Source organism: Mastomys coucha, unplaced genomic scaffold (genome assembly GCF_008632895.1).
Source record: "Mastomys coucha isolate ucsf_1 unplaced genomic scaffold, UCSF_Mcou_1 pScaffold14, whole genome shotgun sequence".
Taxonomy (NCBI): domain Eukaryota; kingdom Metazoa; phylum Chordata; class Mammalia; order Rodentia; family Muridae; genus Mastomys; species Mastomys coucha.
The window spans coordinates 79,734,632-79,759,741 of record NW_022196896.1 but is presented as its reverse complement, the minus strand read 5'-3'; the positions used below and the strand labels follow the sequence as shown (position 1 = coordinate 79,759,741).

General features: G+C 40.1%; 1 protein-coding gene across 1 annotated transcript in view; it reads right to left on the bottom strand.

The window, feature by feature from the left end:
• Slc39a10 (solute carrier family 39 member 10) overlaps positions 1–24,833 on the bottom strand; it is a 116,539-nt gene extending 91,706 nt beyond the window's left edge. The window contains exon 1 of the mRNA XM_031367475.1: positions 24,764–24,833. The gene's annotated coding sequence lies outside the window, so the exon portion shown is untranslated. The remainder of the gene's footprint in view (positions 1–24,763) is intronic.
• Positions 24,834–25,110: the final 277 nt, after the last annotated feature.

Here is a 25,110-nt window from a genome sequence, read left to right as displayed (position 1 = left end):
AAAGAAAAGAAAAAAGTAAAAGAGATTGAATTATAATAAGCTGCTAAAATTGAGGAATAAAATTAATCCCACTTCATTAATTTTTTTTTCTCCAGTTAAATTCTAAGTACAAGTAGAAAATGCCCTGGTGTGGAAGCCAGAGCACAGCTCCCCATTGAACTCTGTGACTAGATCCTGGTGTGCCTTACTGAGGGCGAGACACAGCCTACCCCTCAACTAGGACCGAATTCAACATGGATAGGTAGTCCCCTGTCTATGTTATAGACTCTAGAGTATGGTAGGAAAGGAGTGAAAGTAATGAGAAGGAGACTTACTAGATTAGACCTCAGGCAGAGATGGACTCCTCTACTGCCTGTAAAGACCTAAAGGAGATTGGGTCTAGAGGCTAAACAACAAGGCCCATTTGCATATTGCCCTCTTGTCTACTCTACTGTGCCCAAAGTAAAGCAATTTGTTTTATAGTGCATTTTCAGGGAGACATAAGGGTCATAAGGTAAATCTTGATATTGTCATATTGTTGATCATGTAGCTCACATACACCCACATCCTCCAAAGTTAGGTTGCTTTCTACATAAAATAGAAGAAGTATGCCTATTTCATGGGTACTTGTTGTACAGGTTAGATGACACCGTGGGCAGCGTTCTCTGAGGAATATTAGCTAATCACAATGACACTTTATCTGCTCAGCCTCCATCTGGAAGGAGAACGCATGAGGAAAGGCCATGTAGCATGGGAAGCTAGATGGACCGCGCCTCTGGAGCAAGGCCATCTGGTGTTCACCTCTGTCTTCTTTTGTTTCAGGCTCATTCTGTTTCCTCGTGGTCAGAGGCTGCTTCATTCAATAAAAGCTCAATAAACGTAGCTTCTGTGCCAAGTGGATTGGCTGTGTGTTGAGAGTACACTGGTGACCACATACAGAGATAGCTGAACAGACGGCAAGACCCAGAGCCAGGCATAGTGAATTGTAACCCAGCATTATGGAGGTGGTCAGAGGATGATTATTGATTTTCATCAAGTTATATATGAGTTCCAGATTAGCCTGTGGGAAGGGGGGTGTTCTCCTCTTAGTCAATACAGTTAAACTAATCCCCATCAAATTTGTACACCATCAAGGTTCAGCTTGGCTCTCTGTCATTTCGATTCTCTAAAAGACTAATACCTTTCCTTCCCTTTCTTATTTTCTTTGTTAATTTCCTCTAAGAAAACCTTGATAGAAATCAAGTCTGGAACTCATCAAGTTACATATGATCTCCAGGCTAGCCTGGGCTACAGCATGAAACTTTATCTTAGAAACAAAATATAAGACCAGGCCCAGTGGATACACTCCTATGGGCCCAGCTTTTAGAAGGGAGGCACAGGCAAAAGGATCATAGCAAATTCAGGGCCAGCTTGGTCTACCTCACACAAAAGACAAATAAGTAACAATAGTTATATGTGATAATTATTTCTTTTTTGAAGAAAAAAAAAAGCCCCATTATTCCAGATGCGATAGTCTGTCAAGAAAAGACCTGATTGAAAGGGAAATTTAATCCAAGATAACAAAGGGCAGATTTTCGGTTTTATACCCCATCTCTGCTGAACTTGTGCTAATCAGCCTTCACTTGAAACTCCCTGTGAGTGGTCATAACTCCTCAGAGTTACAGATACTGGAACGCACCTAAGACACACCATGTTCTCATCTAGGGGAACCCTAGAACCATGGCTGTTGTTGCGCACCAGCACAGGACTCCAAAAAAAGCCAAAGGGTGTGTAGGAAGCTGAGTTTGCCTGCCTAGGAAGAAGGGACTAAACTATAGTCCTGGGCACACCCTGGAACCATTGAAAGGTTTCCCAGGGTATGCTGGTGTGAGGAACTCAAGGAGGCTGCCTCAGAACACCTAATTGGATTCTTAAAACAGGACACAGAAGGAACCCATTAGTCATTACTACAGATCCGCACCCTTATACAGCTCTATTCCCAGGAAATCTGTGATGGCCTCCTGGCATCTAAGGGAGGTAGGGTGTGCTGGCTTGCTCACTAAGGTCACAGTTGAGCTCTCACCTACCAGGTAGCTTGAGTAGCACCTTCACCTTTCTTAGCAAGGGCTCTTACTAGGAGCCTCAATATGATATAGTGCTGTTCCTAAACTGTGGCTCCTTTTGTGCTCCTCGACATGAATAGTTTTGTGGATTTGAAGCAATTCTTGTTCACCCTAGAGCAGAACCATTCTTACTGTTGGCAAAAGCCAAGTGCTGAGAACTCCTTTTGGGTTTAGCAATATGTGGGTGGAATCAAAGAAGGAAGGAATGAGATATGAGTTAAAACAAGAGAATGTCAAGGTAATGTTTGCATACCTGCTGTAGTGTGTAATTAAAAGATTTCGGGGGTAGGGAGAAGGTTTTTACAGGGATTGCATTAAGTTAGTTTCAATCTGTTTAACAACAAAAAAAATCACAAGTAATATTCTCTTGGCTAGCTTTCTTACATATTAAAGCCTAGAATTATGCAGATAAATTCTCAGGCTAAGACATGCCTTACCTAACTGAAAACAGACTAGCAAGCAAGTCTCTGTGATTGCAAAGGTAGTACTCATACTTAACATAAGAACTAGATGAGCCGGCCAGACTTGATTTCTATCAAGATTTTCTTAGAGGGAATTAACAAAGAAAGAAAGAAAATAAAAAGAAAGGAAAGGTATTAGTCATTTAGAGAACTGAAATGACAGAGAGCTGAGCTGAACTGGACTGCACACGAATTTGATGGGGATTAGTTTAGCTGTACTGACTAGAGCCCCTTACCCACAGGAGGCCACACCACTGATAACTCTACTTAACAGGTTTCACAACTACAAACTGGTCACAAGCCTAGTCCAGAAACCCTGGCTTTCCAACATGCCAGAGTATTTATAGAACTTTCAGGGACTGTTGTAAAAGTCTCAAGATAAAACTAATATTGATTTGCCTGAATTTTAAAAAGACATAAATGTGAAATATAAGTTTGGGGGAAACATAGAGAGTGCTCTAAAAAGACTGATGTCTCTGCAACACACGCTGAGATTTTTATTATGAGCCACAAACACGACTGATATCTCTTTTAAAAAGAGTTATGCAAAGAACCAAAAGCCTTGTAAAGACAGAGTAAAATAATAATAAAAAAATTGAAGAATATCCTTCTACAATAATAAAAAATAATTTAAAAAAGTCAGTTGTCACAACATCCCTTCCTTTTGGTCCCCTCTACTCCCCATCTTTAGCTGTTCACTGGGAAATGAGATTTGTCATATTTGTGTTTCAGTGCTGGGGTGGATTTACACACACACACACACACACACACACACACACCTTTTTCAGTGTTGGGCGTGAACCCTGGGCCTTGTGTAAACTAGACAAGTGCTACACTGCTAACCAAGCCCCAGTCCCAGCCCGAGCCCCAGCCCTGTTAACATTAAGGTCATTTATCTGGGTGTTTTTTTTTTTCTTTCAATACATTATTGAAGGGCAGCAATCACCGGACTCTAAATAACTGAGAATACTGTGCACACTTGTGATATATTTACAAAAGGAGAGCCTTCACTCGATGCTTATTTGTGGTTGTCTATAACATATTAAGACAAATTTGGGTAGGTTTGACATTAGTCTTAATCAAGTCCAGTGTTTAGAATTCTGAAGTTGGGGGACCTGATAGGAAACCTGAGTTTGCTCTTGATCAGTACCAGGTTCTGGTGAAGGGTGGGACATAAGGAGGTGGGAAGGAGGGAGGAGACAGAGAGGAAGAATAGATTCTCACTAAGGATTAAAAACGATAATAATACTCATCAATAGATCATATACTCATTCACTCATTCATCCATTCTCTTAGTAATACAACTCATTTATAAAGAACCCACATGTCTTGACACCTGGGTTAACACAGCAAAGAAAAAACTCTCAATACTGCCAGACAAGCTCAGCTAATTAACACACATAGAGCACTGTATCCAGAAGCAATAGAGCCTATACCTTCTTCATTGTACATGGAGCAGTCAAGAATGTGCAGCATAGCCTTGGCATAGTCGTCTACTCCAGGAATCCCAGGTACTAGGAAAGCTTAGGAAGAGAAGGTGTTTGAGACCAGTGCAAGCAGCATCGTGAGACCCTATCTCCAGTAAACAGATGATAATCGGAAGAAATGACACATAAGGATTTGGAAAGAAAGAAAACATGTCCATAGTCCTAAGAGAAAAAAAATGGTAAGCTTCAGGGTAATAATAGGCTTACTTTGCATTTGAGAGGACTGGAAGCAGGGAAATATCTGATCTCCTATAGCTCTTCTTCTGTGAATCAGACACAGGAAATCTCCAAGAACCTCACTCTAAGCAGCTGCCTTTGTTAAATTCCTCTCAAATCATTTATATCTGGCCATAACCTTTCCTCTCACTTTCTATGGCTCTACGCTGTTTCTCAAACCTAAGCATAAAATTATACAACAGGTCCCCTGTTTCTTCGGGTGTGCATTCTTGTCGTCTCCCAGCTCATGAAAGTTATGTTAAGTTGGTTGCTTTCTGCTGAGGCTTGGTCTGCGGCTATGTATTGTAATGCTCAATCCTGTACCAGAAGGTTTAGGACTAGCAGTGGATGCTCGCATTTAGAAGCTTTGGTTGTACAAACCTTGTTCCTTGATTTAAAACTATTGGTTAAATAAAATTGGCTACTGCCAATTACTGGAGGGATTAGAGGTAGGTGGGTATTGAGTTACCTGGTTGGGGGTGAAGAAGAAAGAGCAGTGAGGAGAGACCAGGGGAGAAGGAAGAACGGAGAGAAGAGGAGGAAGTAGCTATGAGGAGAGATGGACCATGAGCACATGGCCAAGAGAAACAGCAAGTATGGGCGTATACCACCCGGGAGGTAGCCAGGACAGCCCTTAGAAGAGTATTAAAGATCACCCAGGCCCTAGTAATTGTCAAAGCCAAATAAAATAACCATAGTTTGAGTCTCGTTTATTTGTAAGCTTAAAGTGGTTGTATTACAGCTCTCATCTGGAAAAAAAAAAATCTGTCTTTTGTTTTAGAGATTTGAGCCATGTACCTAGCGATACTTGAGGAAATGGCCCAATAAGGTTTGCCTATCACATTAGAGGCTTTCCTTGTTCTTCCCTCAAACTGATTCCTAAAGCTTATGAGTCACATGTTCCGATTCACTGCAGAACCAAGCCCACTTCTCACTTCCAGTTCCCTGTAGTTAGTATTCTCATCACTGTTACCAAATATCTGAGAAATCCACTTAAAGGAGGAAGGATTTATTTTGGCACACTATTTGAGGAGACACAGCCCCTCAAGGCAGGGAAGGCGGGGTGGCAGGAACCCTGAGGCTGTGGTTGTTTCTAGCTGGGGTGCCTTACCTCTTAGCAGAATTGGAAGCAGGGGGAGTGGGAGTGGCAGGGAAGCTCTAAACTTCAAGGCCCGCCCTCCTGAGACCCACTTCCTGTAGCTAGGGTCCACCTCCCAAAGCTCCCACGACCCGTGAGAACAGCGCCAGTAAATAGAGACCAAGTGTTCCAACCCATGATTCTGTGTGGGAAATTTCACATTTGAACCATAGCCATGAGAAGTGGATACACTGTAAAGTGGACGATAGGCACGGAGATGTGACATTGGCTTGTAATACTGCACTCCCAGCGTTAGGAGGGCTGAGGCAAGATGATCACTTTGACTTCGAGAAGGAGACCAGCCTGGAAAACTCAGGGGAAGTCTGTCTTAGAAAGGAAAAATAAAGTAAAAAGAATTTTTTTAAAGATGAAAAAATAAATATCAGTTGATAAAAAGTATATGGTCTAAAAGTCAGAAAGGAAGACTTAAAAAAAAAAAAAAAACTAAAGTAACAGACGCTTAATCTCCAAATCAGAACTCAGAAATAGAGAAAAACCTCCAGCCAGATGGACAGGGCTTTGTGCAAAGCTGGAGTGCTGATTTGTGGCAGCCAAGCTAGTCATTTCCAGAAATTCGGATCTATATTACGTTCATTTTTTTTTTTTATCTAGAGATCTGACATTAATTAAATCCCGGTTTTTGCAACAAGCCTCACTTCCAGGGTAGTAGAATCCCTAGTTTCAGCAGAACACACTTCCTGCCAAGGCACCCTTCTTCCACTTCAGGCGGACAGTTGCCTTCCTCTTTTTGGCAGTCAGACCTTTGGCTCTATAAAAAATGAAGATTCCCTGTAGATTTGCAGCAGTGATCCTGGCTGGCCCTGCAGTTGCTTATTTATGAAGCACTGTAAACTAAGGCCCAAGAAATCTAAAAGTCCAGTGTATTGAATTAAGAATTCACTTTTTTTTTTCCTGAAAAACAAATGATTTACTATTGTGGTGATGAACGACCATGACCAAGAACAACCTGGAGAGGAAACAGTTTATTTAGCTTAGGTATCCTAAATTGCAGTCCACTGAGGGAAACCAAGACAAGAACTTAAACAAGTTGGGAACCTGGAGGCAGGAGCTGATACAGAGGCCTTGGAGAAGAGCTACTTATTGGCTTGCTCTTCTTGGCTTGCTCAGTCTACTTTCTTATAGAGCCAGGACCACAATTCCAGGGGTGTTCCTACTCACAATGGGCTGGGACCTCCACCTTCAGCCACTAATGAAGAAAATTTTCTACAGGTTTGCCTACAGCCCCATCTTATGGAGGCATATTCTCAAGTGAGGTTTGCCTCTCTGAGGACACCAGAATATATTCAATTGATATAAGGCTGGTCAGCATATTAAACATCTTTTTTACCTTCATATGGGGCTTCAATTTACTGACATTGTTTAAAAGACATGCTAGAACATTTGGTACCAAATGACTTTGACAGGTGCTCAATCTGGAAGTAACTGCTATGCTAGATGCTTAAGGACAGAGCTGCTGGGAAGGTATGGCCTTCGGAGAGCCTGTATGCTTCAGCCTCAATAAAAATAATCAAATTCTTGAAAAGGCTGCAGGACATGCAAGGAAATGATTGATCCTGGCAGAGCAGAATCTTTCCCCCAGCACATTGGGGGTTGGGGGAGTGAGATTCCTGGCAAGCCTTGATGGCCTGTGAAGGATCAGCCTGGAACCCTTACCTGTGCCTAAGCCCACCGTGCTGATAGGCAGTGATCTCTGAATGAACTCTCTGTGTCAGAAGTAGGGCCGAAAGAATCTGTGAACTCAGCTTTCTGAGTCTCCTCTCACAGAAGACCTGCAGTGCTGGTGCTGTGGCTGCCTGTTAAGGCTGGTGCCCGGCTACACCGTGTTTTAAGGCCACCATTCTGCCTCTCGCCTGCTAAGACTATAATGTGCACTTCCACACCCAGTTTTTTGTGGAGCTGGGGTTTGAATCCATGGCCTCTTGCAAGCCAGGCAGACACCGTGGTAACTGAGCTATGTCCTCTCACCCCCAAACCTTATAATTTGATAGTATCTTTCCATCTGTCTAAAACATAAGCATAACTTTTTTTTTCCTACACAGAAGCAGTGCTTAGTCACTCTTGGCATGATTTCCAGTCCTCTGCTTCCTCCCCAATTCCTAGGGTAGCTGGATCCAGTTATCTATTATACACAATGGACTCCTTACCACCTCCCTCTGGAAGAGCTAGTCTTGATGACTCTCCCACTGATCCCCACACTCTGTATGAATGGGGCCGATATCCCATACTGGCCACCCCAATCACATCGTGATTGTACTGAACTTCGGGGCCAACTTGCCATAATGCCCTGGATCCCAGTAAAAGCTTTGGTCCGTTGATGGCTTGCTCTCTCTTGTTTCTTACTTAGTCACTGAGCATTCATGACCCAGATGGCATTGTCCCTGGCCCTGCAAAGCAAGTTGTCTGATCTTTCTGGAACCTATCTATGATTTCCAGTGCATTTGCTACTTCATTCATTATTGTTAAGTTGCCCCCTCTGTGTACCTGACCAACATATCTGAATGAGGGCTCTCCTAGGGTAGTAGTTGTATTGGCAGAAATAAATAGGCCAGCCTATTATTTATAAATAGCCTATTATTATTATTGTTATTTATAAATAGGCCAGGTGACAGCCTCCTAGTGTATGCAAATATAAACAAGTGTCCTGCAACAGGGATGTCTGGTCAGATAAGGCTCTAAGGCATTCCACTATCCATCAAGACAAAGAACTATTTCATGAAAAGCACTCTGATTATCTACAGACTTCTTCCCAGAGCTCCGACTGAGCCCAATCACAACTCACAGCTCACAACTCACATCCACCCTGCAGAGAGGTGATCCAGTCCAAATCAGAAGAAAATGCAACTTGAGTGTTACACCTTAACTGTTGGCTTTGGGTGGTAATCCTGGCATATGTTCCGCTGTTTACTTAAAACACACAGGAGTAGACTCATACTTTCCTTTGTAGTCTACCAGTCCGAGTGTAGACTGAGTAGTTCCACGGCAGCCAGGGGATCTTAGAACTATGTAGAGTCTTGGGCAGTTCCAAGGAGTATTTCCCCCAGGAGAACATCAACTACAATTTATAACAGCAGAAGAACTGAGGCACACCCTAGCCTAGTAAAGTGTCATACAACTGGAAATTCAATTGTATGTTAAAATGAACCACCTCCAAGTACTCAGAAAACATACTAATGCTTTCCTGATTTTTAATAGTGAGACTGAAACTAGGCTAAATGAGAATCACAAATAGACTTTTATTTCAAAAGAATTCCTTTCCTGGGCTAAAGGAAGCTGCTTATCTTTTGCCCAGAAAAGTACTGTGGTGGTTCCTGGATTTAATCAAAGATGAAGGAGGTCTCAGGGGACATTTCTGCAGGCCCCCTTCCTTTGTACTTTTCCAGAACATTCAACTCCAGTTTGACAAACAAGGTTACAAATTGCACTTTCCTATACTAGCAATTAATTCTGGAAAAAGAATCACGAAGTGGTGGGATCTTTATAGTTCCCACTTGGTTGAAAACACTGCATTTATTTTCCTGTGTGAAAAAGGAAATGCCTGCAAAGTCCCCTGAAAAGTTTCTTGTTTTCTGTCAGAGAAATTCCTTAGAAGCCTAGTCACTCTTGTTCTCTTTTTTTTTCTGAATTGTACCTTTTTCATGGTTAATCCTAGGAATGTGGACTCTGTTTTTTGTTTGTTTGTTTGTTTGTTTGTTTGTTTTGTTTTCTGTATCAGAACCATGAGCTTTAATGGAAACAATTTGTTTTAGTGGAGTATTGATATAATCTGATTAATGACATTGTTAGATAATTCAGGTTATACTCTGGCAAGAGTGGAGGTCATGATTTCTGTCAGAGGCCAGCTAGCTTTTTCTGCAGATGTCCAAATAGTAAGTATTGGGTTTTGCCTGACAGGTGGTGGTCTGTGGGCAACTGTTTAGAAGCAGTTGCAGGCAGTTCATGTGTAAATAAGAGCGACTCCCTTGCAATCAAATTGTGTGTGTGAGGTGTGGGGGTGAAATTCATCTTTCATATCATTTCTGCGGGTCAAAAAGATAACTCTCTTGTATTTTTCAACCATTAAAAAGTTTTTAAAACCCCACTCTCACCTTGTAAACTGTAGAAAAATAGATAAGGAAGATCTAGTATAAAGTGAAAGTGCTCATATTAATCCATGTCATAGTATGCAATCCCTATAGGGAGGCCTAAACTAAATGTAAGTCAGTAAACAGGGCTTGTTTGAATAGTCAAGAATCTATAGGTTGCTTGAATCTTGACTTCTCATTTTAGATTTTTAGGCTAGCATACAAAATAACATTTGCATGTATATATGTCATTGTGTGTTACTATCATCTACCCCCCTGCCCTCTCCAAACATTTTATGCCCCTTGGCTGGCTCCTCCCTTTCCCTCAGGTGGTCTGCCCACTCTTTAGCTTTCTTTCTTTTGTAGTGCATCATATAGCCGAGCTTGGCCTCAGTCTCCTGTCTAGTTGAGCATGAGCTGGAATTCTCAGTCTTCTGGTCTCTCGTTTGAAGTGCTGAGATCATAGGCTTGTATCTTTACAGTGCGCTTCCCCTTCTCTTCCTGTCACATTTACTCCATTCCCAGGTTCTCCATCCTTTGCAGCCTCCTCTTCTCATCTCATGATGTCATTTCTGGTCTCATATCCCACACTCATAACTACAAACACATAGAATTCAAACTCTGGGTTCTACATGTCCGAGAGACACTGCAGCATTTGTCTCTCTGAGCCTGGCTTATTTCACTTAACATAATGATTTTCAGCTGTACGTATTTTCTTCTAAACATGATTTGCTTTCCTTTAAACGTACATAAATTTCTGTAAGTTACATTGTGCATATGCCACATTTCTTTCTCTGTTAATCTATTAGTAGATAGCTGGGCTGGTTCTAAATAGCTGTAGCATCAAATACAGACGTATAAACATTTCTGTAATATTTTGATTCAGAGTCCCTTCATGATATATCCAAGAGTGTTATAATTTTGTTCTATGGTAGTTCTAAGTTTCTGGGGGATTGCTTGATTTTGTTTATTTTGTTTTGTTTAGTTGTTTTTAAAGATTTATTTTTACTTTATGTGTATGAATGCTTTTAATGCACGCACCATGTATGTACACCATGTGTGTGCTGAGTGCCTGCACAGGTCAGAAGAAGGCATTTGATTCCCTCGAACTGGAGTTACAGATGGCTTTGAGTCACCATGTGGATGGTAGGTACTGAACGTGGGCTCTTTACAAAAGGAGCAAGCACTTTAAACTGCTGAGTCATCTCTTCACACCCAACTCTGTTTTTGTTTTTGTTGTTGTTGCTATGTTGTTATTGTTGTTGCATTTTTGAGGCAAAGTTTCATGAAGTTCAAGTTAACCTCTAACTTCATTTGTAGCTGAGGATAACCTTGAATGTCTGACCCCCCTGCTTCTACTCACAAGGGCAAGGATTACAGGCCTGCACCACAATAATTAGTTTTGTGAGGCCTTGTACATTGGGCCCAGGCCTAGAACATGTGAGGAAAACTCCCGTGAAAATTTACACTTCCAAAAGCAATGAATATGGCTTATTCTCCAAGGTCCTGTCATCTCATTTGTTTTCTTGATGATGACCATTTTGACAGACTTTGCTGAATGTGCTTCCTGTTTTAGGAGTTTCAGTGAAGTCTTTTGGCTCCTTTAACTGTAGGATCGTACCATCTAAAAATAGTTTGATTCCTTCCTTTCCTTATCCATATTCCTTTTACTTCTTTTTCTGTCTTATTGCTCTAGCTGTGATTTCTAGCATTACTTAGTAGGGGTAAAAAGAATGGGCACGCTTGTCTTCTTCCAGAATTTAGAGGAAATAATATTAGCTCTAGGGCATGTCATAGCTAATGTCATGTTATGATTATATTGAGGGATGGGTTTTTTGTTGTTGTAGTTTGTTATGGTTTTTTTGTTCTTTGCTTTTGTTTTTTTAATTTTTTGTTGTTGTGTTGTTGTTGTTGTTGGTGGTGGTGGTGGTGGTTTTGGTTTTTCAAGGCAGACTTTCTCTGTGTAGCCTCGGCTGTCCTGGAAGCTGATCTGCTATAGACCACTCTGGCCTTGAACTCAGAGGTCCATCTTCCTCTGCCTCGAGAGTGCTGGAATTAAAGGCCTATTCCACCACTACTGGGCTTATCTTCAGGGATTTTTATCACGGATCATTATTGAATTTTGTCAAAGGTGTTTCAGTCTTGGTTTTTTAAAGTTGTTACAAAGTACTAAACAGGGGGACCCCTCGGGGAATCTTGATGAGCCTGCCTGACAGGAAGCTGTGTGGTTCCTTTAGATTCTGTGTTTTGTCTTAAATGTTGTTTTGTATTTAGCTTCTAGTTCCCAATTAGCCTGCAAATTTCCAACTTCTAAGAAGAAGGCTTCTTTGTTGATTCAGATCCCAGAAGGCCTGTTTGCTCCTTCAGATCTATTTCTACAAGAGCATGGTCCACTGCTCTGAAAAGCCCAAGTGGCAAAGTCAGATACTACCACAAGCAACAAGTCAGATAAGGGTGGTATAGTGAGTGGTACACAGCCTTTAGTCTCAGCTACTTAAGGGCCTGAGATAGGATGATCCCATGTTCAAGTCCAGCCCAGCCTTCAGAGTGAATATAAGCCAACAAGGGAGGGGGAAATGGCTCAGGAGTTAGCAGAACTTAATGGCAATCCAGAGGACCTAAGTTCCATTCCAGTACCTAAGTAGGGTACAGCATAACTGCCTGTGACTCCAGTTCCAGAGCATCTGATACCCTCCTCTGGTCTCCAAGAGCACTGAGCGTGGTGCTTTCACAGACCCACACCCAGACACACATTGTTAAAATTTAATAACATTAAAAATTCCACTAATGAAAATTAAAATAAAAATTAATTAAGAAAAAATAAAAACTGGGTTGCAACTCTGGTTCAATGGTATACCCCTTGCCTCATATGCACCAGGCTCCAGGTTTAAGTCCAAGACTTCAAAAAGCAAACAAACAAATGAGCCGGTCACATCACAGTAATCAAGCTTCCACTAGGAATAATTGTTCTAATTGTAAATTCCTGTAACAAGAATGTTTTCATTTCTGCTTTTCTGTGAAGAAAATTGAGAAGGGTTTCATGTATGGCCAGAGTAACTGGGGGAAAATAAAAAGACTGTAAAAGGCCTCAATCCACTGAAATGGAGTCTTCTGTAAGTAAAACCAAGAGACAAATGAAACAAGCAGAAAAAAATTTTACCTTGCACCTTAGATTCCTATAGAAAGGTCCACATGTCAATTATTTCAGAGTCCTGATTCGTTAGCCTTGATAACTAGGCGAGTTCTCTCTTTCAGGTTTAGCCAGACTTACTAGTTTGATATATCTCTTTTGTTTTCCTCCCAAGGCACTGCTTCAAAAGTTCAAACCAATATCATCAGCCAGCTTTGATTTACTTCCAAAAGATTCCTTTCACACTCTTTTAATACAAGTATTTGATATCCTCTTCTAAGAGTGTAATAAAAGAAAATGCATCCTAAAAGTTACAATAGTTTCTTAGCCTGGTAAGTTACCATGGCAACCTTTAGCTTACTGGAAAAGAAAGTAGCAAGGGCTTCTATCCTGTTTCCACCATGATGCTACATAGTCTCATGCTGTCCTTTGGATCCTAAGGTGAGATCAGTGCTAATTCTTCTGCTGCAGATTGCTCTTTTCCTTCAAGGGGTAGAACTGGAAAAAGCTCACTCACCTTTCCCTCTCTCCCTTCCTCTCTCTCTCCCCCTCTGGCTCTCTCTTATTCTTTTCTGAAATGGAAATGATTGCAATCAAAGGACTTTTTATTGTAGAAGGTAGTTTTGCTTTGGCTTTTGAATTTTTTTTATACACCTCCATTTTTTTTCTTATGTGATAGATAGGTATGTCAAATTTAAAATCAAGTTTCACAATACTGAGTACATTACCATCATGACTTTATAAAGGCCAGTGACTCATTTAGAAAGGATGCCACTGTACCCAGAAAGGAATCTAGGCTCCAACTGCATAAAATGTTTTCCCATTGCCATTGGTGCTTTAGGCCAGCAAAGGACAGAAGCATAGCAAAGACAGCTAAAATCTGTCCCCTAGAGTCCACTAGAGAGCTTGTGGCATTGCAGATGTTGAAAGTTGGGTACTTCTGGCTTAATGTTTTCATCTCTTTAAATTAAAGAATTTTGGGGGGAATGGATGACCCATTTAGTATCTGAAGTCTAAGAAGAACATGGAGAAATATCTCTGTATTAGAAGGTCTCCAAGCTTTACTTTATTCTGAGCTGCTTTGGGAGACATAATCTTATACATTGGGGGTTCTAATTTCTCCTATAATATTCTAAAGTGTTTTGATAGTTTTCTCATCTTGACACAACCTAAACTCACCAGTGAAGAGATCCTCAATGAAGCACTGTCTAAATGAGGTTGGCCTGTAGACAAGTCTATGGGGATTGTCTTGGTTACACTAATAGATGTGGGAAGACCATCTCACTGTGGGTTGGAACTTTCCTTGGATTTGGATTCTGGACTGTACAAGAGTGAAGAAAACAACCTAAGTAGTAATTATGCCTGCATTCGTTTCTCTGTGCTCTCAACTGGGCATGTGGTGTGATTACCTGTGGCAAGTCTCTACTTCCCTGAATTCTGCTGTAATGGCTTTTGTGGAGGTTTTCTTATCACAACATCAGGACTAAAAGTAGGGCAAACGTACCTGCATATGAGCACCACTGGTTCCTTTTGGTTTTTATTTGTACATAAGCCAGATTTGTACAAAAGCAAATAATAATATTACTCCCTTTCTTTCCCTCTCTTCACTTAGCACACCTAAAAACATCAGGTGTCTAGTCTTGTCAAGAAATGTGGACAAAAAATGGTGAGTCAAAGAGTTCCGTCTCTCCTGGAATGGATAGATGGATAGCCCAGCACTTAAGAATATTGCCATTTCTCCCGGCAGTGGTGGGGCACGCCTTTAATACCAGCACTTGGGAAGCAGAGGCAGGCGGATTTCTGAGTTGGAAGTCAGCCTGGTAGGACAGCCAAGGCTACACAGAGAAACCCTGTCTCAACCCCCCCCCCCCCAGAATATTGCCATCTCTTCTAGGAAAATCCAGGTTTGATTCTCAGTGCATACATCATAGCTAACAACTCTTTGTACCTCCAGTTCCAAGGGATCCAGTGCCCTCTTCAGGCTTCTGTAAGCATTGCACTCATGCAGCTTGCAGTACCCATGCAGTACAAGCAGACAAAACACCCATTCTTGAAAAGGGAGGAAGAACTGGAGATGGCTTAAAGATTAGGAACACTGGCTGCTCTTCCAGAAGTACTGAGTTCAATCACCATCTATAGTGGGATCTGGTACCCTCTTCTGGCCTGTAGGCATATATGCAAGCAGAATGCTGTATATATAATAAACAAATCTTTTTTTTTAAAGGAATTTAAAAAAAGATAAAATTAAGTAAAAATTTTAAAATGCCTATCTCTGTACCTTGGTTTTACCTTCATTTGTTATCATAAGAAAACATGAAATATTTTAATAATCACTACCTACTTGAAAAAACTTTTCGAATCACCTATTAAACTGACTGGAAAAATCTGTAAATACTTCCTTTTAGGGGTAGATCTAGCAGATATTAAGATTGAGGAATTCAAACAATTCAAAATACGTCTTCTTTTATAAGCAGGAATCTTCTGACGAGAGACTGAACGTGGCCTCTCATTGTGATACTCCAGGTGCCCATAAGGAGCATTGCATCTGTAGCCCAACCTTACATAGCTCACTTACCCTCGAGGCCCCCACAGCCAATTGCTAAGCTTTAGTACAATGAAGAAAGTAATGTTTCTCCCACACAGGGCATCCTTGTGAGAAGTTCTATTGGACCAAGTTTGTCCCTATGTGAGACATTTCTCAATCAAACCACTACATTCTACATTCCACTCCCTGCTTGCTGCTCAGCAGGTACATGACTATCTCCTGATTACCCAACGCACTTAGCTCAACTTAAAAAGTCTCCATAATCTTTATCAGTGCCTACGCTGTTCAAAAGTCCCAAGGTCTTTAACTATTTATGACCCACTGTTAAATCAAAAGGGAAATTACATACTTCTATCATATACATATATGGTATATATGTATGTGTGTGTGTATATATATATATATATGTGTATATATATATATATATGCAGATAATATGCATTCTCATTCTGAAAAGGAGGAACAGAGGAATAGTGGGAAAATACTGAATTAAATAAAGACAGGGACTCAACAGAGCAAATACCAAATCCTGTAATTCTGTGTCTGGTGTCTGGAACTTTAATTGTAAAGGGAGTAGATGGCTCTGTTCTTCCAGATTTATTGCCTACAATATGCATATCTCCCTTGGGCTGGTTCTGCTCCCTGTATGTAGCTCTCTTTGCTAGATGCTACATGGCTCTAGCATCTCCAGCATCCTGCGGTCTCCACCACGACCCAGGCTCCAGTCTTGACTTTCCCAGCGTCACACAAGGACCACTCAGGGCCTTTTCTTTCAGTGACTTCATCACTGTGCCACCTTGTCTGGCCTCAGTGGTTATCTGAAACCCTGGGGAAATAATCCATGACTCCATCAGTCCTGGATTTAGCAGTTTAGGATGGATCCTGGCCCTTTGACCACATTAGCAAGAACTTTTATTTGTTGGAACAATTGTTTTCTAAGAGCAAGTGACCCCTCCTTTGGCAAGCTGGGCTCCTCTCAGCCCGAGAGCAGCCTTCCCATTGCCCCACTGCAGAGCAGAAAGTGTCTGTCTCCTTAACGTCTTACAACCTCCCTCTTAGCTCAGGCCGCCCTCTTTTTCTCTCTACTTTGTACATTTTGCATTTTTGTCCGCCCCTTTTGCTCTCTCCTTTGTAGATTTGTATGACAGTAACCAGTATGACAGTGCCACAGACTCAATGTTATGCTGTCTTTCTCTCTTTTTCTTTTTCTTTTTCTTGGATATTTTCTTTATTTCCATTTCAAATGGACAAAAAAAAGGAAAAGAAAAAACATTTGAAATGGAAATAAAGAAAATATCTAATAAAAAATTGTAATGCTATGCTGTCTTGAAATTTCCTTTAAGAAAGAAGTTTTAGCTTTGCCACTAGAAAGTTCTTGAGACACAGGTTGGAGGCAGTCGGGTTTTTGCCAAAGTCTCACACAAATGGACTCTAACCAGGTTCTCTGTCTTGTTTTTAGAGTGATTGGTTACTCCCAGTCAATCCCTTTTTAAGGATTTATGTATTTATTATATGTGAGTACACTGTAGCTGTCCTCAGACACACCAGAAGAGGGCGTCAGATCTTGTTATGGATGGTTGTGAGCCACCATGTGGTTGCTGGAATTTGAACTCAGGACCTTCGGAAGAGCAGTCAATGCTCTTAACCCACTGAGTTATCTCTCCAGCCCTCTAACTAGTTTCTAACAGAGAACTTATTCCCCTCTGAGACCACATAAGCTGGGGCCTCTACCTTCTGCATTACTTTTAGCAACACTGTTTCCAAGCTTCTGCCAAAATGTCTAATTAAGCTCTGACTTGCAATATTCAACGGTTTTTTTCTAGCCTTCAATTCTCAAGTCTTCCACAATTGAAAAACAAAACAAAACAAGCAACCCAACACTACCAACAACAAAATCCAACCAACAGCATGGCCAACGCCTTCACAGCAGCAGTCCCTATTCTCACCCTGACCCCTAGTATTAGTTACAGTTTTGTTGCTGTGGTGCCAATAGCATGACTAAAAGTAATGTTATGGAAGAAAGAATTCAGTTTGGTGGCTGGTTCCAGAAGGGGAATCCGTAAAAGATGAGGAAGGCATGGAAGCAGCAGACAGATCAGAAAGCTGAAAGATCATGTTTTCAACTCTAAACTGAAAGTAGAAAGAGGGAACTGAGGGTGGATGAGGCTGTAGACTCAAAGCCCACACTCAGTGACAAACTTTGTCCAGCCAGGCTTTTCTTCCTAAAGGTTCCATAGCCTCTGAAAACAGTAGCACCAACCAGCCCCCAAGTGTTTAAATTACGTGAGTCTGTGGGGAAATTTTTCATTCAGTTCCCTACAGGTGCTATCAACATTCTTTTGTTCAGACAGCCTTTCACTGACTTAGAACTTGACAAGAAGGCTGGATGGGCTGGCCTCCCTGCTGCAGGCGTCATCTGTCTCTGTTTTGCCAGTGTGATTTTTTTTTTTTTAACATGATCTTTGAAGATCAGACTCAAACTCAGTTCCTCATGCGTCCAAAGCAAGTCTTTACTGACAGTCTTCTCCCTAGCCAGACAACCCCCTCAGCCCTCAACTGTTTTTTGAGACAGGTTCTTACTGTGTAGCCTAAGTGGCTGGCCTTGAACTCACAAAAATCCAACCCTTCTGCTTCCCTAATTTTGGCATCTCCACTCTTTTGAGACAAGATCTCTCAGTAGCCCAGGATATTCTTAAACTAGCTATTTAGCTCAAGTTGGCTTCATACTCAGGATTCTCACACAGCACATTTCTGTTACACCAATTTCAACAGACATGAAACAAAGACTCTGAGACTCACATGAGTGGGGTTAAAGTTGTAGCTCAGGTTAGTGTTTGCCCAACAAGTACAAGGTCCTGGATTTGATCCTTATGGTGTTCCCCCTACACACACACATGGAGGGGGCAGAAACGGGGGTGGGGAGAGAACCAAGACCTTGCTTGCCTAAGCATATAAAGTATAGTAAGGAAAACTAACTCTAATGATACTTATGACTCCTCATGAGGCCCTGGTCCTAATTTTACCATGTTCACACGCCTGCCCTGTTTTAGTGAATGACAAACATTCATGGGGATTCCACATGGCTTCCTCCTGCCCCCACTTTCCTGACTCTTTCTCCTGAAGTTTCTTCTCAATCACATAGTTTCTGAATGAAGAGTTTGGAAATCTGAGCTGGAAATGCATCTCCTACATTGGGCAGCCAGGAGTGTTTGAGGTTGGAAGGCAGTTGTAATCAACAATTAATTCACACTTCAGCTTTCCAATAGCTGGAGTTGTAGTTTCTACACAGGAAAGTGAAGTGGACCTCCCTGTGCGCTTCATAGTTGGCACTGACCTGGAATGCCTACCCATCTGCCTGGGCCTGTAAGTAATTTTCTTTTATCTCTAAAATTGGACCTTTGTTATAACTAATCTCAAGGTGTAACATTAAGAGAGAGAGAGAGACAGAGACAGAGACAGAGAAAGAGAGAGAAAACAAATAGTGCAATGCCAAGGAAGATGAAGAAAGCAGGATTTAAATTTTTTGCATCTTTTTTTTTTGTTTGTTTGTTTTGTTTTTGTTCAATAGTATGTCCTCAGGCAGGACCATAGCTTTGGCTTTACCAATCTTTGACTCTTCTATATGTAATCCCAGTAGCATGAATACTATACATGTTTTTAAGCATGTCTTAATGTATATACTTTCTTTTTGTGTGTGAGTGTGAAGTGTGTGTGATATACTTATGTGTGTATAGATGTACATCTGTTCATGCATGTGCATGTGAAGACCAGGGGTCAGTCTCTGGTGTCTTCCCTCAGGAACCATCCATCTTGGTATCTTTTGCATTTTTGACTTTAGACAGGTCTCTCATAGGCCAACTAGGGTATGTTGGCAGGAAGGCCCCAGGGATCCTCCTGTCTCTGCCTCCCCAACACTGGAGTGAAAATTACTGCTGCCAGTCTGGGGCTTGTTTTCTACCTTCTTTCTTTTTAAATGAGTGGTGGGGATAGAACTTAGAAGTGGAGGTCAGAGGATGATTGGTAAGAATTGGTTCTCTGCTTCTACTAAGTAGGATGGAACTCAGGTTGTCAGGCTCGGACAGCAAGCACATTGCCCACTGAGGATAACTGTTAATGGGCATTGCCCTTTTGAGTATAGCCTATAATGTAAACCAATCATTTGGGAATTAATGATCAATTGCAAGAGATAAGCTCATGTCAGCAACATTATTCTCTTATCACTGCTTTGCATATATTGTTTATCTAATAATTTTAATAATTTTCTAGCTTTTTTCCCTGATCTGTGTGAACATTGTCCTGAGTTGCTGACCACTTTGATGAGTATTTATTGTTCAAATTACTGAGATGTGGGGAAACATCAGCATATACATGGGCCACTATCCTGGATAGAAAATTATATGTCACAGTAGGAATGAAAATGTTTGGTTGCTGTTTCCTCCGACCTGATTTGAATTTTTTTTTCTAGGAATTAAGAGCCATGGGAGGAGGATATTGCCTTGGACCCTCACTCATTGTTCTTTCAGATGCTCACATTTTTATTACTGCTAATCAAAAGTCTTAATCATGATTGTGCCAGAAAAGGCTTCAGTACCTAAAGATTATTTCCATCCCAGAATGTGTTCTGCTAAAAATCCTCTTTCCTAATTGTTTTTGGTTCTTTCAGTTCTCCCACTGACATCCTCAAACATCTGCTCATCCTGTTGCACAAATTCTAGTCTTTACAAGTTGCTCCCGAGACCCTGTGCTTTGTAGATGTTTGGCTCATCTTCTGCTGTAGTGATGTTCTGTCCTTTAATATCATTTAGTCTAGATAACAATTTGGAATGTACGTCTAAAATAGATGGGTTTTACATTTTTAAAGTAAATGACACATAAGCAATTAGTGACAATAATAATTGCAACACCTAAAGGATTTTGCTTTTGTTGTATGTATCCCAATTACTGAAATAGTTTAAATAAAGCAGCCATATGAAGCATTTATACCTGTGTAGACTTATTTTAAATTAAATACATTTCTAATAATATGTGCATTTATATTTAAGAAGTAACCTTCATATCATTTGGTAGGAAAGTTAAATTATTTTCTTATTGACTCTAATAACTAGTTCTTTCTTTCTTTCTTTCTTTCTTTCTCTCTTTCTTTTTCTCTTTCTTTTTTTTTTTAAGAGACAGGGTTACTCTGTGTAGCCCTGGCTGTCCTGGAACTTACTCTGTAGACCAGGCTGGCCTTGAACTCAGAAATCCGCCTGCCTCTGCCTCCCAGATGCTAAGATTAAAGGTGTGTGCCACCACTGCCTGGCACCACCACTGCCCAGCATAACTAAGTAGGTTTTAAAAATTTTGAATGAATTGTCTTTTCATTCATTTTTCTATATTTTTTCCTTCTTTCTTCCTTTTCCTTTAACTTTTGGCTGTCTCTATTTTCTTTTCTTTCTTTCTTTTTTTTTTTTTTTTAACAAAGTAGTTTAGCAGGGCATATTGGCATATACAGAGGAGGGATGCTGAGGCCAGCATCAACTAAGAAAACTTTATCTAAAAACATACATAAATGACCTCAATGAAAGGAAAAAGAAAAGGAAGAATTTACATAGAAGGGAGGAATCACAGAGTCTTAATCCACGGAGGATGTTAAAGCTCTATCTAATAAAACAGGGGCCAAGGAGAATAGCTAGGAACCTAAAACCACCAGAGAGAAGAGAATCTGTCCATTCTATTGGCATCAATGCCCAGAGGCTAGGTTAGCATAAATTATGGAACCTTTTGTGAGGTTTCAGTTCGTTAATTTACATGTCCTTGGGAGAACCCCCAGCAGTAGGCCATCTCCATTTGAACTCTATACACACAAAGAGGGAAATGATTTACTGTGCAAAAAGGAGAAGTCCACTAACTGCTTCCTTGTTAGCCTGGGGATAGCTAGAGGTCAAAACAGGAAGTGCCATTGTTACTGCGCAGGAACACGAAAGTCCCGTTCTTTAGAACACCTGGGAGGCTCTTCCCCAGGAGGCCATTTTGCCTGCAGGAACTGTGGGTGGGACCTTATGGCTTCCTGCAGTTTCTTCAAAGGGGTAAGGTTTGTTTTTGTTTTAAACTATAGCTTAAAGGAAATACACTTAGCCATTGTAGAAGAGAATAACACTTAGCTGATTTTAGATGGTTGAGCATCTGTGATCATAAAAGACAACCAAGCCTGACAAAATGCCACTTTATCTTCAGAGAGAAGACTCAGTCCATTTTTCCTCAAGTAATTTCTTTTTAAATCTCTACTTGTTTGGGGGAAGTTCTGTCTGTCCACTGCTGAGAGTGGATAATCCGCTTTCACGGTGGACATCATCCTCCCAAATACACTTGTAGTGAAAAGTTCAAGTGGTCTGGGGTTCGAACTTCTTGAAGCATAATTTTATTTCCTCGCCTTCTTTGAGCAAGTATTCACAAATCATTTTTATAATTCTGCTGCCTTGGAAGGGCATTTAAAGAAAAAAGAAAAAAACTGCAGACTTAAAAATGAAGATAAATTCATGAAAGAAATAATATACTAAATATTGTTTTGACTTTTTCTCCTGTTCTTCCAAGGTTTTCATAGCACATCTTTGATGGCAAATATTATGGAATGACTCATCATTCAAAATAAGTACAGGCAGTTTTTTACAAGTAGAATGAATTTAATCTTCTTTTCTTGTCTCTTGCTGGAATATGACTGTTTCAGGTCCAACTATATCAATATACTGAGGGACTAGACTGACAGTTTGTAGTTGTTTTTACCCTAAACTATGAGCATACTACAAATACAACTTGATGCAGTAATCTAGTGTAAGGCAAAGTTCCCACAAAATAGACTAGGAAGCAAGTTAAGATGCTGCTCCGCATACACCCAGCTTCACCCGAGGACTTGTTCGAGGAAAGCTTTTGTGGATCTTGCATGTGATCCTTAAAACTCAACACACCCTGCTCACTGTTTCTTATAAAGATTTCTGTTCCAGCTTGTGGAGGAGGAAATTACTGATCTTTGTAGCTTTTGATATGACTCACCTTAAGGAAAAATGGCATTTTGCAGAAACATTGAACCAGTATAACAAAATTTGCTTGAAATTGTATTTGTTTTTTTTTTTTCTTTTGTTTTTTGGTTTTTCGAGACAAGGTTTCTCTGTGTAGCCCTAGCTGTCCTGGAACTCACTCTGTAGACCAGGCTGGCCTCGAACTCAGAAATCTGCCTGGCTCTGCCTCCCAAGTGCTGGGATTAAAGGCTCACTCCACCACTACCTGGCAAGTTTTTTATTATAGAAAGAAACAAACCAAGAAAAACTTCAGTAAGAATTAACATAGTAGGAGACGGGGTGTTAACAGTCTACATCTGAGACTGATGCAATTATAGGGCTTCTCTGTTAGCTACCACTCTCTCTCTCTAAGATCAGGGTGTACCTGCCCACTTCCTGTTTGACAAGGTGTGTTGAAAATTTATTCATTTTATTCATGCTGTTGGAATTTTGAAATAGAAAATTTAAAGAAGAGCAGCACATGGTTATAGAATCAAATTTCTATTTAAAAAGACAATGATATTCTTACAGGAGACATTTGTAAGATAAGATATTTTCATTTAAAAAGTATTTTACAGCTTCAAAATCACTTTCATATAAAATCACTTTATACAGTTTTATATGAGGGTCCACTGATGGCCTGAGACTGCCAGAGGCGAGACTCTAAACCAGCTTGTAGCCTCATCTACCACTGAAGTTCATCTCTCTCCTGTCTTTACCCTTCCCCCTCCTCCTCTCTGTGGTTCTGAAATACACTTCTTGAATGTTGAAAAAATATAGGTTAACAGTTTTCATGGCACAAATTTAGTATGCTATTTGGCTTTGCATTTCCAGTACTGAATTCCAAGTAAATCAATTAATGCTTATAGAGTGGATGAATGAACACAGCAGAAATTAAAAGGCAAATTGAAATATCTTTTCAGATATTGCATGAAAATAGGAGATCAATGTCATAGTTTAAAATTTTTAATTTATTTTAATGTAACACTGAGGGTTGAAACCATGTCTCCACAAATGGTAAGCAGTCACTCTGCTATTGAACTACATGCCAAGCCTTACTATTATAATTTTTAGGTAATACTATTCAGAATGGAATAATTTATTAGATGTTATCCGCAATCCAGCCATTGATTTATGTGTATCATTTGTCTATATACCTGTCTTTAATCTTGCTAACCTCTTTTCATATAGTGTATTTTACTAAGTTATTAACTACAGATTTTCAGATCTTAAGTTTTAATTATTTTAAAAGGCTTCTGCCATATTGATAATATAGATGTTAGAATACATTATTTAGTATTATAAATTTAGTATTATAAAGTCTAAGGGAATATGACAAATTAAAATGGCCAAACAAGTGTCATATCTGGAAGGAAATAAAACTTTTCATAAATATACATTTACATTAGTTTTATTTATAACTGTTATATTCCTTAATAAAGTTCATGTTTATGAAAGCATTAGCTGATCATTTTTATACTATTAAATACACACAGCTTATTCATATTTATATTGTATGTATGTGTTTATATACCTGCATTTATATATATGTGCATATACTTGATTATCATATAGGCATCCTAGATGTATTGAGCTTTATTTCTCAGAGCCAGAAGCATTGATAGAATGTGTTCACAATTCTCAGCGTTACCACCACCACCACAAGTACACACACACACACACACACACACACACACACACACACACTCTGTAAGGGTTTGGAAAATAAAACTTAAATGAAGAATCAATTAATTGTTGAATTATGGTCTAGGAAAATATATTGAGGAGAAAAACCTCAAAGAAGAAACAAATTTCACAGAGCCAAACCTATAAATTCCATAAAAAAGAATTATTGACTTATTTATTGATTTTTTTTCGTTTTTTTTTTTTTTTGTGTGTGTTGCTAGAGACTGAACCTGGGGCCTGAGGTCCTCCACTGAGCTATGTTTCAAGCCTCAGGGCCAGATTTAGATTCTTACGATTCTATCAAAGAAAAAGATGCTGAAAAATAATTCGAGCTGTTACTCTGCCAATTTAGTTACTGCTGTCAAGGAACACTGCACAATGCCCTCTAGTGATGAGTGACCACGGATGACTATTCACATAGAAATGACTGGGTGACAATGCAAAATGGTTTCCAGAGGAGTATGTATAAGACAGAAAGTCTTTCTGAGAGAACTAAGGTTGACAGAGATAAGTTGATTGACAGAGAGCAGTTACATTGATAGTGTTGAGATATTACATTGATAGATGAGTCTTATCCATAAGGGTATGATATATTGATACAGATGAGCAGTATCAAGAGAGATAAATAGTATTGATAGACATGAGTTATGTTAATAGAGATGATCTGTACTTATAATAATGAATCACATTGACAGAGATGAGCACTACTGATAAAGATTAGTACAATTGATAGTGATGAGTTGTATTGATGGAAGTGAACTGTATTGATAGCTATGAGATGTACTAATAGAACTAAATCATATTAAATAGTATTGATAGAGAGGAGCTGTGTGCACCCAGTACGTGAAACTCCATCTCTCGCTTGCATCTAGCAGTGTTTATATTGAGATACTGTGTGGCACCTACCTTAGATCTCCAGGTCCTGCTACTGTGCCCTCACATCCAGCCTGCAGCTGGGGTCAGAACTGAGAATGCTGTCTAGGCTGCATCCTTCAATAAACGATGGCGCAGAGGTGGAACACATGAAGAACTATAGTCAACAAAACTTTTTTTTCCAAGAAAAAGACTTCAAAAATGAGAACCAAGATAATTTTTGAAAGAATCTGTGCCAAACTAAGAGTAATAACAATAACAATAAACTGTTGGGAGTTCAAAGAGTAAGCTAAAATAGGGACCAGAGGAAACTGTCTTTGTTTAGTCCAACTAATGGCTGTGAAGAACTGGCTCCTTATACCAAAGCCTCTTCAAAAGTG